This window comes from Rana temporaria, chromosome 5 (assembly GCF_905171775.1).
Source record: "Rana temporaria chromosome 5, aRanTem1.1, whole genome shotgun sequence".
Classification (NCBI taxonomy): Eukaryota; Metazoa; Chordata; class Amphibia; order Anura; family Ranidae; genus Rana; species Rana temporaria.
The window spans coordinates 144,484,486-144,500,227 of NC_053493.1; the positions used below are offsets into that span (position 1 = coordinate 144,484,486).

Here is a 15,742-nt window from a genome sequence, read left to right on the forward strand (position 1 = left end):
CACAGGTGATATCATATGCTGCTCAGTGATTGCAGTATTCTAGTCTGCATCTCCCCAAGGTTATACATAAAACCTGGCTTGTTAGTGGCCCTGAGGACAGGGTTGATTACCACTGGTTTAGGGAAAGGGTAGCGTTAGATGTACTAGCATGTACTATCAAATTGAAGCCAAACTCCAGCTAATCCCTCAGGCCTCGTACAGACGAGCGGACCTGTCCGATGGAAACGGTCTGCGGACTGTTTTCATCGGACATGTCTGCTAGCAGATTTTGGTCTGATGGTTGTACACACCATCAAACCAAATTCCCCGCAGACAGAATACGCGGTGATGACGCGGCGACATGCGCGAACCCGGAAGTTTAATGCTTTCACGCATGTGTCGAATCACTTTGACGCGATGCGCGGGTTCTCGGGCCAGCGGACATGTCCGATGAGTCGTACTGACCATCGGACATGTCCGGTGGACAGGCTTCCAGCGGACATGTTTCTTAGCATGCTAAGAAACATTTGTCGGCTGGAAACCTGTCCGGTCGGCCGGAAAATTGTCCGGTCGGCCCTACACACTACCGAACATGTCTGCTGAAACTGGTCCGACGGACCAGTTTCAGCGGACATGTTCGGTCGTGTGTACGAGGCCTTATAAGCAGTTACAGCAAACAGTTTTTCCTTTTGGGATAAAGGTTTTGCATAAATAAAAAGCTGACAAATAGAAGCACCCCTGTCAGCGGTAAATGGTTTGTCTCGTCACATTTGCAGAACAGCTTTTTTTTTTTTAAATGATTTACTGTCTGGATCACCAGGGAAAAAATATAGGAAAGAAAGCCTAAAAGAAAACGAATGCAGCCATCACATCTAAGGCCCCATACACACGAGAGAATATATCCGCGGATACGGTCCAGCGGACCGTTTCCACGGATAAATCCTCTCAAAGATTTCCGCAGATTTCTATGCGATGGAGTGTACACACCATCGCATTGAAATCCGCGCGGAAATCCTCTGGCGATGACGTGTCGCGCCGTCGCCGCGATTATGACGCGGCGACGGGCGCGACGCTGTCATATAAGGAATTCCACGCATGCGTCAAATCATTACGACGCGTGCGGGGAATCCCTTTGGACGGATGGATCCGGTGAGTCTGTACAGACGAGCGGATCCATCTGTTGGAATGGATTCCAGCAGATGGATTTGTTGTGCATGTCAGCAAATATCCGATCTGCTGGAATCCATCCCAGAGGAGATTTCTCCGCGGAAACAGATCCGCTGGCGTGTACACACCATAGGATCTATCCGCAGAAACCCATTTGCTGGGATTTATCTGCGGATGGATTCTATCGTGTGTATGGGGCCTAAGAATTGGTAATCTGCACTTTGGTTTTAATACCACCTTAAAGCAGAACTAAAAACTTAGCTCTACTCCAGCGATGGGACCTCTGCAAACTCCCTTGCTGGCAGTGACATCTCTATCCAGTCTTCTAGGTTTTGCATCTTCAGCCAACTTAATTGGCTAGCCCAGGATGACTTAAAGTGTTACTAAACTCACAACAGTAAAAGGAGTCTGTATATGTAGTAAAGCATGCTTGTTATACTCACTGTGGAACCTATGGGTATAATCCTCTGCATTTTGTAAAAATACTGTTTGATCCTGTCTTCTCTGATCCTGCCCTTCTTACACAGTCCCAATGTATCTGCTGATAGAACAGATACTTGGGGGCAAGCTGCACATGCTCAGTTTGGTGTGTATTGCTGGAGTGTGTTTTTTTTTTTCTTGGGAGGATGCATGTTATCAGCACAGGGCCATTAAGCACTGTCCAGACAGAGGGTCAGGGGACCTGCAGGCTCATAGGACAACCAGGGGAGAATGAAATCTCCTTCTACAAGCTTTAACCAGACACTGATAGAAGTCATAAGACTGCTATATACTGCTGATGAGAAAAGGTATTTAGCAGGATATATTTACTACAATGATTGTATTTTCATGTTCTGTGTATTGTGGGAGACCAGATATAATGAATGCAGGGTCCTGGGTTTAGTAACACTAACTCCCATGCATGCACACAGCAATAATTCATCCTGGCACAAGAGCATAATAACAGAAGAGAAATAGTTGGGCAACATTTTTAAAGCAGTTAAATATTTTTACTCAATAAATTGTGTGATAATTTACTAAAAATACCCAATTCTATACAATGAAAATTCCTGTTTACTCATTTCATCCGCACATGATTGGGCATTTGAAGTAATAGTATTTGCTTTTCACATGACTGGATATTTAAAGTAAATATTCACACTGCTCCCAACACTTTTAGTAAATCAGCCTCCCCATGCGTCCTCTATAATAAAAAGCCTTTCTATTAGGAAAGACTTTTTCTAATGTAAAGTTCTACTAATGCCTTGTTTCCACTGAGCGGATTGGTTCGGTACGATACGCTATTTTGGGTGGTTCCATTATGAAAACGGCCCATACAACCGAACCTTCTGGGTCCTGCTTCAGATGTTAGGCCATAGAAAATGGTACAGTTCGGTTAGGGCGGAGCTACAATACATTCCACTGATTGGCGGACACGCTAGGCATTTTTTCTAAACCCTGTATGGCCCCTGACGGCCCGACTTGCAGTGGAAACGTTCACCAGAAGAGGCCGGACCATTCTAATACTTCCAAACGGTAGGGACCTGAACCGTTCCGCTCAGTGGAAACGAGGCATAAGTCTACAGTTTTTTTACTTCTCCCTTGATTCACATTTTCCCAATTAAATCCAATTGAAAAAATGGATGAAAACAGTGGGAATCTTGTGTGAAAATATTTAGAAATAGACCATGTAGTGCCATTACAAACACGATAAATCACACAAAAAAGCACCTTTTTTTTCTCTAGTAACACCGACGTTACATTTAATTTAATTTGTGTATTTAAAAAACAGATAACATCAAATAATATTTGCAAAATAATACTGCTAAAATAAAACTTTGTGTCCTAAAATAATACGGTATAAAGAATTGAAATATTTTTGTGAAAACAATAGTCCCAATAGCTGAAGTGTAAAAAATGTACTGGACCAGAAGGAGAGCACGGGTGCAGGAGCCGAAATGGATGAAGCATCAGTATCTAGCATAATTCACAAATCGGAATAAACATTTAAAAGACTAAAAATGAAAATAAAATTCAGCTTTTTGATCAAAGTACATGGGGCCAGATTCAGGTAGAAGTGCGGCGGCGTAACGTATCGTAGATACGTTACACCGCCGCAAGTTTTCATCGCAAGTGCCTCATTCACAAAGCACTTGCGATGAAAACTACTCCGGAGGCGTGTGCCATTTAAATTAGGCGCGCTCCCGCGTCGGACCGTCTGCGCATGCTCCGTTTCGAAATTCCCACGGAATTTTTTCGAACGGCGACGCGCGTAGCGTAATTCCGTATTCCCGGACGGCTTACGCAAACGACGTGAATTTTTAAATTTCGACGCGGGAACGACGGCCATACTTTATACAGCAATACGATTGCTGTGTAAAGTTAAGGCACCAAAAACGACGACTAACTTTGCGACGGGAAACTAGACTAACGGCGACATAGCGAACGCGAAAATCCGTCGTGGATCGCCGTAACTCCTAATTTGCATACCCGACGCTGGTTTACGACACAAACTCCCCCCAGCAGCGGCCGTGGTACTGCATCCTAAGATCCAACAGTGTAAAACAATTACACCTGTCAGATCTTAGGGATATCTATGCGTAACTGATTCTATGAATCGGTCGCATAGATACTCTGAGAGATACGACGGCGTATCTGAGATACTTAGTCGTATCTCCGCTGTGAATCTGGCCCATAGATACATTGAAATGATAAACATTAGGTTAATTGACTTTCTTTGTATGTTTAAATGAAACCTGTGCTCAGAGAAATACATTGGCTGCCCTGACTGATCTCCCTTTTAAAATGCTAGTTGCCTAAATGTGATACTGATCTACTTGTTCTTATTCTTTCTGAATCCCAGACCCAGGAAAAGTATGCAGATGAAGGGTATGAGGCGGTACAAAAAAGCTTTGATTAAACTAGCTCTGTTTACAAGAAAACTACAAGAAAAGATTGGGCTAGATTCAGGTAGGGGCGCGCATTTTAACGGCGGCGCAGCGTATCGTATTTACGCTACGCCGCCGCAACTTACAGGAGCAAGTGCAGTATTCACAAAGCACTTGCTCCGTAAGTTGCGGCGGCGTAGCATAAATGGGGCCGGCATAAGCTTGCCTAATTCAAATGTGGAAGGGGGGGGCGTGTTTTATGTCAATGTGTGATGACCTGACGTGAGTGACGTTTTTTACGAACGGCGCATGCGCCGTCCATGTACATATCCCAATGTGCATTGCTCCCAAGTACGCCGCAACAACGTATTGGTTTCGACGTGAATGTAAATTACGTCCAGCCCTATTCGCGAACGACTTACGCAAACGACATAAAAAATTCAAAAATCTAAGCGGGAACGACGTCCATACTTAACATTGCGTGCGCCTCATAGAAGCAGGAGCAACGTTACGCCAAAAAAGCCTTACGCAAACAACGTAAAAAACTACCGCCGGACGCACGTACGTTTGTGAATCGGCGTAACTAGGTAATTTGCATACTCTACGCCGAAAACAACGGAAGCGCCCCTAGCGGCCAGCGTAAAAATGCAAACAATTATACGCCGCCGCATTCAAGTTAGGTCAGCGGAGGAAGCCTATTTTTTCGATGTATCTGCCTTGGAGAATCGGCGTAAAGATACGCCGGCGCAGATTTGAAATTACGGCGGCATATCTGGAGATAAGCCACTGTAACTGCTACCTGAATCTAGCCCTTTATCTACATTTACACACCATCACACCACAAAATAGTCCCCCTGCACAGCGATACAGCGCTCCCAATGTTCCGTTCTCTTCTGGAATGTGCCCTGGAAGTCTTCTTTTCAAAGCGTGTCAAGCACCTTCTGCTATTCGCGCTGGATCTCCGCAATGGTTTCAAATCAGTCACCTTTAGGCCCCTTTCACACTGGGGCGGTTTGCAGGCGCTATTGCACTAAAAATAGCGCCTGCAAACTGACCTGAAACAGTGGCTGCTGTCTCTCCAGTGTGAAAGCCTCAGGCTTTCACACTGGAGCGGTGCGCTAGCAGGACCGCTCCAAAAGTCCTGCTAGCGGCATCTTTGGAGTGGTGAATGAGCGGTGTGTTTACCGCTTCTTCCCTTTGAAAGCAATTGGAAACCGCGGCAGAGGTGCATTGCTGGCGGTATTAACCCTTTTTCGACCGCTAGCGGGGGTAAAACCGCACGGCTAGCGTCCGATTACCGTCGCAATTCCGTCGGTAAAGCGCTGCTAAAATACTGCCACTGCACCTCCCGCTCCAGTGTGAAAGGGGCCTTAAGCTGTATCTTCAACTCATTGCAGCATCTTTGTAAACTTGCCGAATCATGTCAAACGTTTCACGCAGAATTTCATGTTTGCTCTTTGTTCCAACTTGCTGTCCATGATGAAATGGCAGACGTGGCAATGCACGTGGTCAGACTAGCACCAGTTGCACAGCTCCCGATGTTCACAGGACGATGTCATCGTCAACACCACTGTGAATCAGAGGGGACAATGTACTGCGGGATATGGGTTTCCTTCCCTCCTTATCAATACTGAGATAAGGTACATGGGCACAGTGAGGCTGAAAATTGGCACCGTGAGGCTGCATATGGGCATTGTTTACCCTCTTTTTCACTTACAGTAGCTGCTGCATTCTCACCCTAGGCTTATACTTGAGTCAATACGGTTTCCCAGTTTTTTGTGGTAAAATTAGGTGCCTTGGCTTATATTCGGGTCGGCGTATATACGGTATGTTAACTGGTGTGTGTAAATGGTAGAATGGGTACTCTTTTTGGTTAAATAGGCCATTCTAGACTTTTATGAACTAATAATCAGTTTAACTGCACCCCCAGGCCCTCAATAGGCTCTTAATGCCGCGTACACACGTTATTTTTTCAGGATTTAAAAAAAATGTCATTTAAAATGATCGTATGTGGGCTTCGAATCATTTTTCGGGTTTTCCCCGAACATGCTGCATTTTTTTAACGACGTTTTAAACAATGTCGTTTTTCGGGTTGTAAAAAATTATCGTGTGTGGGCTAAAACGACGTTAAGAACGCGCGCATGCTCAGAAGCAAGTTATGAGACGGGAGCGCTCGTTCTGGTAAAACTACAGGTAAAACTATCGTTCATAATGGAGTAAGCACATTTATCACACTGTAACAGACAAAAAGGGTAAATCGTCTTTTACTAACACGGAATCAGCTAAAGCAGCCCCAAGGGTGGCGTCATCCGCATGGAACTTCCCCTTTATAGTGCCGTCGTACGTGTTGTACGTCACAGCGCTTTGCTAGAGAATTTTTTTAAACCGATGGTGTGTGGGCAGCGTTGTTTTATTGATGAAGTTGGAAAAACTTCGTTTTTTCTACATGCCGAAAAACCTCGTTTTTTTTCATGCCGAAAAATGATCGTGTGCACGCGGCATTAGGCTAATTAAAAATATTCCTAATCATGAATTTTGGATCTGTTTAAAACACCTTTTTTTTTTTTTTTTGGATGTTGCTGAATGTGTCTATTAAAGTGGAAATTTAGTCAGAAAATTAGGTCCTGCTAGATCACTTCAGGCTGGCTCCTTTTGCACGAATGTAAAACATTAAAAATAAGTGAGAATACGTTTTGTGGACAAGTATCAGTAGTCACAGGCACCTCACCCCAATGATAAGAAAAAATGAGAAGGGGGGGGGGAAAGGGGGTAACCAAAAGGACCCCGGGGCTTTTGAACGGTGCAAATAGATAATCAGACAAAATTTGATTATAAAATTAGAAAATATAATTTATTACACAAATAATTAATATGCCATAAATACGATAAATTTGAAATACATCTCGATTAAATACGTGATATCAAGACGAAGCATTGTTTAAGTCAGCTCTACATGTTTCACTCCGACGAGTTTCTTCAGGAGCTTTCAGACATACAATGCTAAATATCAAAAGAAAAAACAAGACATATAATTAAATGACTGTTGAAAACAATCATTTATATATCAATACATTTTGGTAAATAATGTCAAAAAAGGGAAAAGAAAAATATTGATCATGAATACATCAGTTATTGTAGATAATGCATGCTCAAGGATCTCAACTACATATAAACAGGGGCCAAAAGTAAAAACAATAATATTTACTTACCAAAAAGGTAAAACAGCAAAAGACAGCAGACCATACAGGAAGGAACCAGAGTCCTCAGGGAAAACAGAATAGTTCAGGAGAACCACAGCAGGATTTTAAGCCATTAATAGAATTAATCTGAAAAATCAGGAAAGCACATGTGGAAACACATATGCAAACTACTCTCAGTTGTATTATGCAACAGTGGGTAAAGAGAATATACACTCCAAAAACTTGTTATAATGAACAATATATGTAATATATATACCTGTCAATAGTAAGCAAAAATGCCTGTTGTCAGTAGAAACAGTCTAATGTTTGCCATAGATATGGATTGAAAGAGGATAAAGGGGAAGGAAGACACTCTCACAGCCCCTCAAATAACCTGATCAAAAAGCGGCATCCGCTCTGTTAAGAAAAAAGGGGGAGAAATAAAAAAGTATATTATAAGTAAATAGGGATAGTTCAGTGCCAAAAAATGCACAGAACAAACAAATCCCTAATGCTCACAGTGTGTAAGCACAAAGCCAAAAAGCTTGTAAGGTAAATACCTGATTAGGACAAAGTCCAAAGATGAAAAGGCAGAGCCACCTAGATAGCTGTGCATACAGCAGCCTTTCCTTGCATTAATTAGGTCTGGTCTCAGCTGGAGCGCCTAACACAGCGCTTGGGCTTTAAATCTGCCACCACGGCGATGATTGACCAATCAAAGCGCCGCAGTGCAGACACATGACCTGGGCGTCAGCAGAAGGAAAATAATCCACCCAGCTGACAAGCTCAGCTGATCCCAATGTAGCCAAAAGTAATGACAGCACACATGAGACCAAGGAAAAGGTCTCTGTGGGCGGTCCAAAAGCGATCGGCGCCATTTTGGAGGCTGGAAAGGTTTCCAGTACAAGATAGCTGGAAGGCAAATGGAATAGACAGCGCAGCAGCGCTGAAAAAACACACAAAACTCAAGCTGGGAATGGATGTGCTGGCGTAAATGGTCAAAAAGAAAGGGACATGAGGGGAAACAATAATGAAAGGGGAGTGATAAACCCTCTTAACCCCTGCAGCTCCCTACGTGTCCGTGTGGCTCTCCTGAATCCATCCTGCGCCCAGAGGCATAAGGGAAAAACATTCCTTGGTGTGCCGTCATTATGAATAGAAGTAATACAATGAAAATAAAAATAAATATAAATAATAAAACAGTATGATATATTGTTACTACTTGAAAGTAGAAAAAGCAAGGTGTTTTGACATATAGTGTTCTTAATTAATATTTGTAAATAGCACTCTGTTTTATGAGATCCATGAGCAAGCAGATCCAACAATCATTAAACACAAAGTTTTATTTGGAGAGACAATCCATACATAATTGCATAAGAAGTTACAGTATGATAAACATACAGTGATTATTGCATCTGGGAAAATCCTAAGTGATTTTTGGATTTCAATAAAAAGAAAAAGAAAAAGAAAAACAAAAAACAAAAAACAAAATAAATAAAATGAAAATAAAATAAAATAAAATAAAAATAAAAATAAAATGAAGAAAAAGGAATTAATTGTAATTAATAAGTAGATGAAAAATAAAAATAAAAAGAAAATGAAATTTTATAGAAGATACATATGAGTATCAATATACAATGATGTTAATAAATATTGCTATGAAATCAGAAACATATATATATATGTGATATATGAATTATGAATTTTAACAATAATGATATAATAGAAGTGAAAATGAAAGACAGCCCTATAAGAAAGGCTTGAAGCTCAAAGCTTCATTTAACCCTGGAGCAATCAAAGCGGACAAGGAGTAAATCCACTTTACCTCCCTTTGGAGCAGTATTTTATCATAGTCGCCCCCTCTCTCACCGGGGGTGATTTATTCCAAGGCAGAGAATTTCATTTTATGACTGTTAAATTGGTGGTGAATGCCTGAGTGGCGGCTTATCGGGGTTTCCATCTTTTTCTTAGCAATCAAGGTAACATGGTCCCTGATCCTATGAAAAAATGGACGCTTGGTTTTTCCCACGTAAAAAGCCCCACATTCGCATTGCATCAAATATACTATGCCAATAGATTGGCATGTTACGGAGAAAGTTGGTTTCAATATTTGTCCATTTGGAAGATTCACGGTGGTGGAAGCGTGAATGTAGCAACAAAATGGGCATTTGTGGCATGGTCTAGAGCCCCTGGGTCCACACAGGCGTGTGTTACCTAAGGAAAAATGGCTGCGGACCAGCCGGTCCCGCAGCGATCTAGATTTCCTAAAGGTAATCTGTGGATAGTCCTTTAAATGTCTAGACACAGCTTCATCGCTGAGTAAAAGACACCAATATTTCTGAAGGATGGAACGCACCTTCTGGTGGTGGCCAGAAAAGCGTGTGATCAATCGTATGCCCGGATCGGGTTTGGAAGTTTTTTGGTCATGGAGCAAGGAACTTCTTTTGTTTTGCTTTGCCCTGAGGTATGCCTTTTTAAGGCCCTTTTTGCTATATCCTCTCTCTTGGAATCTGGTTTGCAATAACTTTGCCTCATGCTCAAAGTTAGATTCAGTACTACAATTGCGACGTAGTCGCAAATATTGTCCATAAGGAATATTAGAGATAAGAGATCTCGGATGTGAGCTAGAGGCATGCAAAAGTGCATTGCCTGCCGATGGTTTGCCTGCCTGCCAATGCACTTTTGCATGCCTCTAGCTCACATCCGAGATCTCTTATCTCTAATATTCCTTATGGACAATATTTGCGACTACGTCGCAATTGTAGTACTGAATCTAACTTTGAGCATGAGGCAAAGTTATTGCAAACCAGATTCCAAGAGAGAGGATATAGCAAAAAGGGCCTTAAAAAGGCATACCTCAGGGCAAAGCAAAACAAAAGAAGTTCCTTGCTCCATGACCAAAAAACTTCCAAACCCGATCCGGGCATACGATTGATCACACGCTTTTCTGGCCACCACCAGAAGGTGCGTTCCATCCTTCAGAAATATTGGTGTCTTTTACTCAGCGATGAAGCTGTGTCTAGACATTTAAAGGACTATCCACAGATTACCTTTAGGAAATCTAGATCGCTGCGGGACCGGCTGGTCCGCAGCCATTTTTCCTTAGGTAACACACGCCTGTGTGGACCCAGGGGCTCTAGACCATGCCACAAATGCCCATTTTGTTGCTACATTCACGCTTCCACCACCGTGAATCTTCCAAATGGACAAATATTGAAACCAACTTTCTCCGTAACATGCCAATCTATTGGCATAGTATATTTGATGCAATGCGAATGTGGGGCTTTTTACGTGGGAAAAACCAAGCGTCCATTTTTTCATAGGATCAGGGACCATGTTACCTTGATTGCTAAGAAAAAGATGGAAACCCCGATAAGCCGCCACTCAGGCATTCACCACCAATTTAACAGTCATAAAATGAAATTCTCTGCCTTGGAATACATCACCCCCGGTGAGAGAGGGGGCGACTATGATAAAATACTGCTCCAAAGGGAGGTAAAGTGGATTTACTCCTTGTCCGCTTTGATTGCTCCAGGGTTAAATGAAGCTTTGAGCTTCAAGCCTTTCTTATAGGGCTGTCTTTCATTTTCACTTCTATTATATCATTATTGTTAAAATTCATAATTCATATATCACATATATATATATGTTTCTGATTTCATAGCAATATTTATTAACATCATTGTATATTGATACTCATATGTATCTTCTATAAAATTTCATTTTCTTTTTATTTTTATTTTTCATCTACTTATTAATTACAATTAATTCCTTTTTCTTCATTTTATTTTTATTTTTATTTTATTTTATTTTATTTTCATTTTATTTATTTTGTTTTTTGTTTTTCTTTTTCTTTTTCTTTTTATTGAAATCCAAAAATCACTTAGGATTTTCCCAGATGCAATAATCACTGTATGTTTATCATACTGTAACTTCTTATGCAATTATGTATGGATTGTCTCTCCAAATAAAACTTTGTGTTTAATGATTGTTGGATCTGCTTGCTCATGGATCTCATAAAACAGAGTGCTATTTACAAATATTAATTAAGAACACTATATGTCAAAACACCTTGCTTTTTCTACTTTCAAGTAGTAACAATATATCATACTGTTTTATTATTTATATTTATTTTTATTTTCATTGTATTACTTCTATTCATAATGACGGCACACCAAGGAATGTTTTTCCCTTATGCCTCTGGGCGCAGGATGGATTCAGGAGAGCCACACGGACACGTAGGGAGCTGCAGGGGTTAAGAGGGTTTATCACTCCCCTTTCATTATTGTTTCCCCTCATGTCCCTTTCTTTTTGACCATTTACGCCAGCACATCCATTCCCAGCTTGAGTTTTGTGTGTTTTTTCAGCGCTGCTGCGCTGTCTATTCCATTTGCCTTCCAGCTATCTTGTACTGGAAACCTTTCCAGCCTCCAAAATGGCGCCGATCGTTTTTTGGACCGCCCACAGAGACCTTTTCCTTGGTCTCATGTGTGCTGTCATTACTTTTGGCTACATTGGGATCAGCTGAGCTTGTCAGCTGGGTGGATTATTTTCCTTCTGCTGACGCCCAGGTCATGTGTCTGCACTGCGGCGCTTTGATTGGTCAATCATCGCCGTGGTGGCAGATTTAAAGCCCAAGCGCTGTGTTAGGCGCTCCAGCTGAGACCAGACCTAATTAATGCAAGGAAAGGCTGCTGTATGCACAGCTATCTAGGTGGCTCTGCCTTTTCATCTTTGGACTTTGTCCTAATCAGGTATTTACCTTACAAGCTTTTTGGCTTTGTGCTTACACACTGTGAGCATTAGGGATTTGTTTGTTCTGTGCATTTTTTGGCACTGAACTATCCCTATTTACTTATAATATACTTTTTTATTTCTCCCCCTTTTTTCTTAACAGAGCGGATGCCGCTTTTTGATCAGGTTATTTGAGGGGCTGTGAGAGTGTCTTCCTTCCCCTTTATCCTCTTTCAATCCATATCTATGGCAAACATTAGACTGTTTCTACTGACAACAGGCATTTTTGCTTACTATTGACAGGTATATATATTACATATATTGTTCATTATAACAAGTTTTTGGAGTGTATATTCTCTTTACCCACTGTTGCATAATACAACTGAGAGTAGTTTGCATATGTGTTTCCACATGTGCTTTCCTGATTTTTCAGATTAATTCTATTAATGGCTTAAAATCCTGCTGTGGTTCTCCTGAACTATTCTGTTTTCCCTGAGGACTCTGGTTCCTTCCTGTATGGTCTGCTGTCTTTTGCTGTTTTACCTTTTTGGTAAGTAAATATTATTGTTTTTACTTTTGGCCCCTGTTTATATGTAGTTGAGATCCTTGAGCATGCATTATCTACAATAACTGATGTATTCATGATCAATATTTTTCTTTTCCCTTTTTTGACATTATTTACCAAAATGTATTGATATATAAATGATTGTTTTCAACAGTCATTTAATTATATGTCTTGTTTTTTCTTTTGATATTTAGCATTGTATGTCTGAAAGCTCCTGAAGAAACTCGTCGGAGTGAAACATGTAGAGCTGACTTAAACAATGCTTCGTCTTGATATCACGTATTTAATCGAGATGTATTTCAAATTTATCGTATTTATGGCATATTAATTATTTGTGTAATAAATTATATTTTCTAATTTTATAATCAAATTTTGTCTGATTATCTATTTGCACCGTTCAAAAGCCCCGGGGTCCTTTTGGTTACCCCCTCCCCCCCCCCCCTTCTCATTAAAAATAAGTGCCTATACTATTAAAATTTCAGTCATACACTGTCTCCCCGTACTCTGCACATGCTCAGTTGCTCTTCATTTGTAGGTTCTCTCTCTTTGTACAATTATGAGAGTGCTTGAACTTTGGAAACTTAAAGCCGCGCAGCTGAATCTTGGAACTGGTTTAGTGACCAACTGCTTTATTTGACCTTTTCTAACCAATTAGGTCAACACCTTGTGGTAAGAGGCCATCCATTAGCGCACTTTTGGGGGATCTTCTTGGTGGAGGTGGACATCTTTCACATTGAATTTCCAGCATTGTTTTATTCAGTTCAAACTGACAAGAACACTTATGAATGGAATATATACATTTATTTATTTATATTTCTTTTTTATTCACTTTAAATTGTGCTTATATTCACTTGTATGTCATTGTTGGTTCAGACGGACCATCTTACATTATTAATATTAATACTGTTTAGGTATCACTTACCGTATAGGTATTCACTTATTATTTAGTCCTAGCGCCCCCTCTACATATTTTCATTTGTAGGTACTGCTGACTTTGTAGAGGCCAATGTGCCGACAGCCTTAAAGCGGAATTAAACCCTCCTATCTTTTATAGCCAAGGAAGCTGCTTCTGTTTGATCTGTAACGACCATGGTGCTGCACATGTGATTAGTTATGACATCAGGCATTTGATGGTTTGACACAGTTTGGTTGAGGACACAAGAAAATGTGACAGCAATCCTGGCACCATTTTTTTAAACCGTTTCAGCGATGGGTTTAGTCCCCCTTTACGATTTACTGTTGAAGCTCTGGACTTCTCCTCCCACAAGAAGAAACAGGAGCAATGCTGGAAGCAATTTACAGCACATACTAATTTTGGTAGCATAATTATTAATGTGGAATGTATGTTTCTTGCTAAAGAACGTAATTTTTTACCAAGTTGTTATGGGTAAAGATCCACTTTAAGCACAAAAAGTTGTTTTCTCGTAGCTGAAATTTTCTAAAAATAAATTATTTTCAGATGAGTCACAGTCAGTGAAGCCTCCCACTGCATTCATCTTGAAGCCTTCCAAAGAAGATGTGGACAGAACCGGAGAAGTGATATATGTGTGTTCCCTGCAGAACTTCTTCCCTGATGTGATCACAGTGATCTGGAATGAAGAAGGAAGTGAACAAGAACTGGAGGCGGAGCAGGGGGATGTTATATTTGATGCTACCACTCAGACATATTCTGTCAACAGCTGGATTGTAGTAAAGAAATCAAACCGAAAGAAGAATTTTATATGCCAATACAAGCATGAAGGCATAAACTCTTCTCAATCGTGGGCCAAAGCATCCACAAATAATTTAGGTGAGCATAGCTCATCACCATGGTATAAAGCTGCACCTTTAGGGCTGGACATAAAACATTTCCACAATTACTTTAAATACTTAGCTACCCAGTATATATCACAATTTATATTTAAAAAAAGAAACGTTGCTATAAATTCATATTCATTTTTTGAGGTTTACCCTCCTAGATTACTCTCAAGGGGCCATTTCATTTGTAGCATAGTAAAGTCTTCTATTAACCACTTAAGCCTCGGACCATTTAGTTGCAAAATGACCGGGCCACTTTTTGCGATTCGGCACTGCGTCACAACTGACAATTGTGCGGTCGTGAGACGTGGCTCCCAAACAAAATTTACGTCCTTTTTTCCCACAAATAGAGCTTTCTTTTGGTGGTATTTGATCACCTCTGCGGTTTTTATTTTTTGCGCTATAAACAAAAATAGAGCGATAATAAATATCCCCCAAAAAGATCTAAAAAAAATACGTTACGATACGTTTTCTTCTACATATTTTTGGCAAAAAAAAAAAAATCGCAATAAGTGTTTATTGATTGGTTTGCGCAAAAGTTATATCCTCTACAAAATGGGGGATAGTTTTATAGAAATTGTATTAATATTTTTTTTATTAGTAATGGCGGAGATCTGCGATTTTTATCGTGACTGCGACATTATGGCAGACAACTCAGACACTTTTATGACCATTGTCATTTTTACAGCGAACAGTGCTATAAAAATGCACTGGTTACTGTAAAAAAGCACTGACAGTGAAGGGGTTAACCACTAGGTGGCGCTGTAGGGGTTAAGTGTTCCCTAAGGAGTGATTCTTACTGTAGGGGGGCGTCGCTTGCTGTGACACATCACTGATCGTGTTCCCGGTGACAGGGAACACGTTCAGTGACAGTGTCACTAGGCAGAACGGGGACACTAACATCTCCCCGTTCTATCTATCTGTGAGACGATCGCGGGTATGCCCACGGCAATCAATACCCCGAAACCCGCGGCGCGCTCATGGAGATTGCGGCGGGCACGCCAGCAACAACCGCTTCTTAAAGGGGACTTACAGGTACGTACTTTTGCCTGCCCGTGCCATGCTGCAGATCTATATCTGTGTGCAGCGGGCGGCAAGCGGTTAAAGTAGAACTGCAGAGAAAGAACTGTCCTAATTTCCCAAAATACTGTAATTATTGTCAGCCAGTCATTCTTTTTTTGTTTACAGCGCAAAAAATACACAGGTGGACAAATACAATCAAAAGAAAACTTTATTTATGTGGAAAAAAAGGACATCAATTTTGTTTGGGTACAACGTCGCACAACCACGCAATTGTCAGTTAAAGCGATGCAGTGCCGAATTGAAAAATAAAGGCCTGGTTGGGAAGTGGGTAAACTCAATTGGTACTAAGGGACCCAGAGGCGTGTGTGTGTGTATATACATACTGTATATAAATTTACACACACACAGTATCTCACAAATAATATTTTATT

The 15,742-nt window shown here is 40.9% G+C and overlaps 2 long non-coding RNA genes across 6 annotated transcripts; one reads left to right on the forward strand and one right to left on the reverse strand.

The window, feature by feature from the left end:
- Nucleotides 1-7,299: 7,299 nt before the first annotated feature.
- LOC120939590 lies at nucleotides 7,300-8,040 on the reverse strand. Of its 3 annotated transcripts, none has more exons than XR_005749284.1 (3): nucleotides 7,753-7,976; nucleotides 7,470-7,609; nucleotides 7,300-7,339 (listed from the first exon to the last, which is right to left on the reverse strand). It is a non-coding gene; the product is annotated as an uncharacterized LOC120939590 (long non-coding RNA). The 3 variants fall into 3 exon arrangements; XR_005749286.1 differs by lacking the exon at nucleotides 7,300-7,339 and adding an exon at nucleotides 7,354-7,380 and having other exon boundaries at nucleotides 7,753-7,977; XR_005749285.1 differs by lacking the exon at nucleotides 7,300-7,339 and having other exon boundaries at nucleotides 7,595-7,609; nucleotides 7,753-8,040.
- Nucleotides 8,041-11,522: 3,482 nt separating this feature from the next.
- On the forward strand, nucleotides 11,523-12,399 carry LOC120939592. Of its 3 annotated transcripts, none has more exons than XR_005749289.1 (3): nucleotides 11,720-11,946; nucleotides 12,090-12,229; nucleotides 12,319-12,345. It is a non-coding gene; the product is annotated as an uncharacterized LOC120939592 (long non-coding RNA). The 3 variants fall into 3 exon arrangements; XR_005749287.1 differs by lacking the exon at nucleotides 12,319-12,345 and adding an exon at nucleotides 12,360-12,399 and having other exon boundaries at nucleotides 11,721-11,946; XR_005749288.1 differs by lacking the exon at nucleotides 12,319-12,345 and having other exon boundaries at nucleotides 11,523-11,946; nucleotides 12,090-12,104.
- Nucleotides 12,400-15,742: the final 3,343 nt, after the last annotated feature.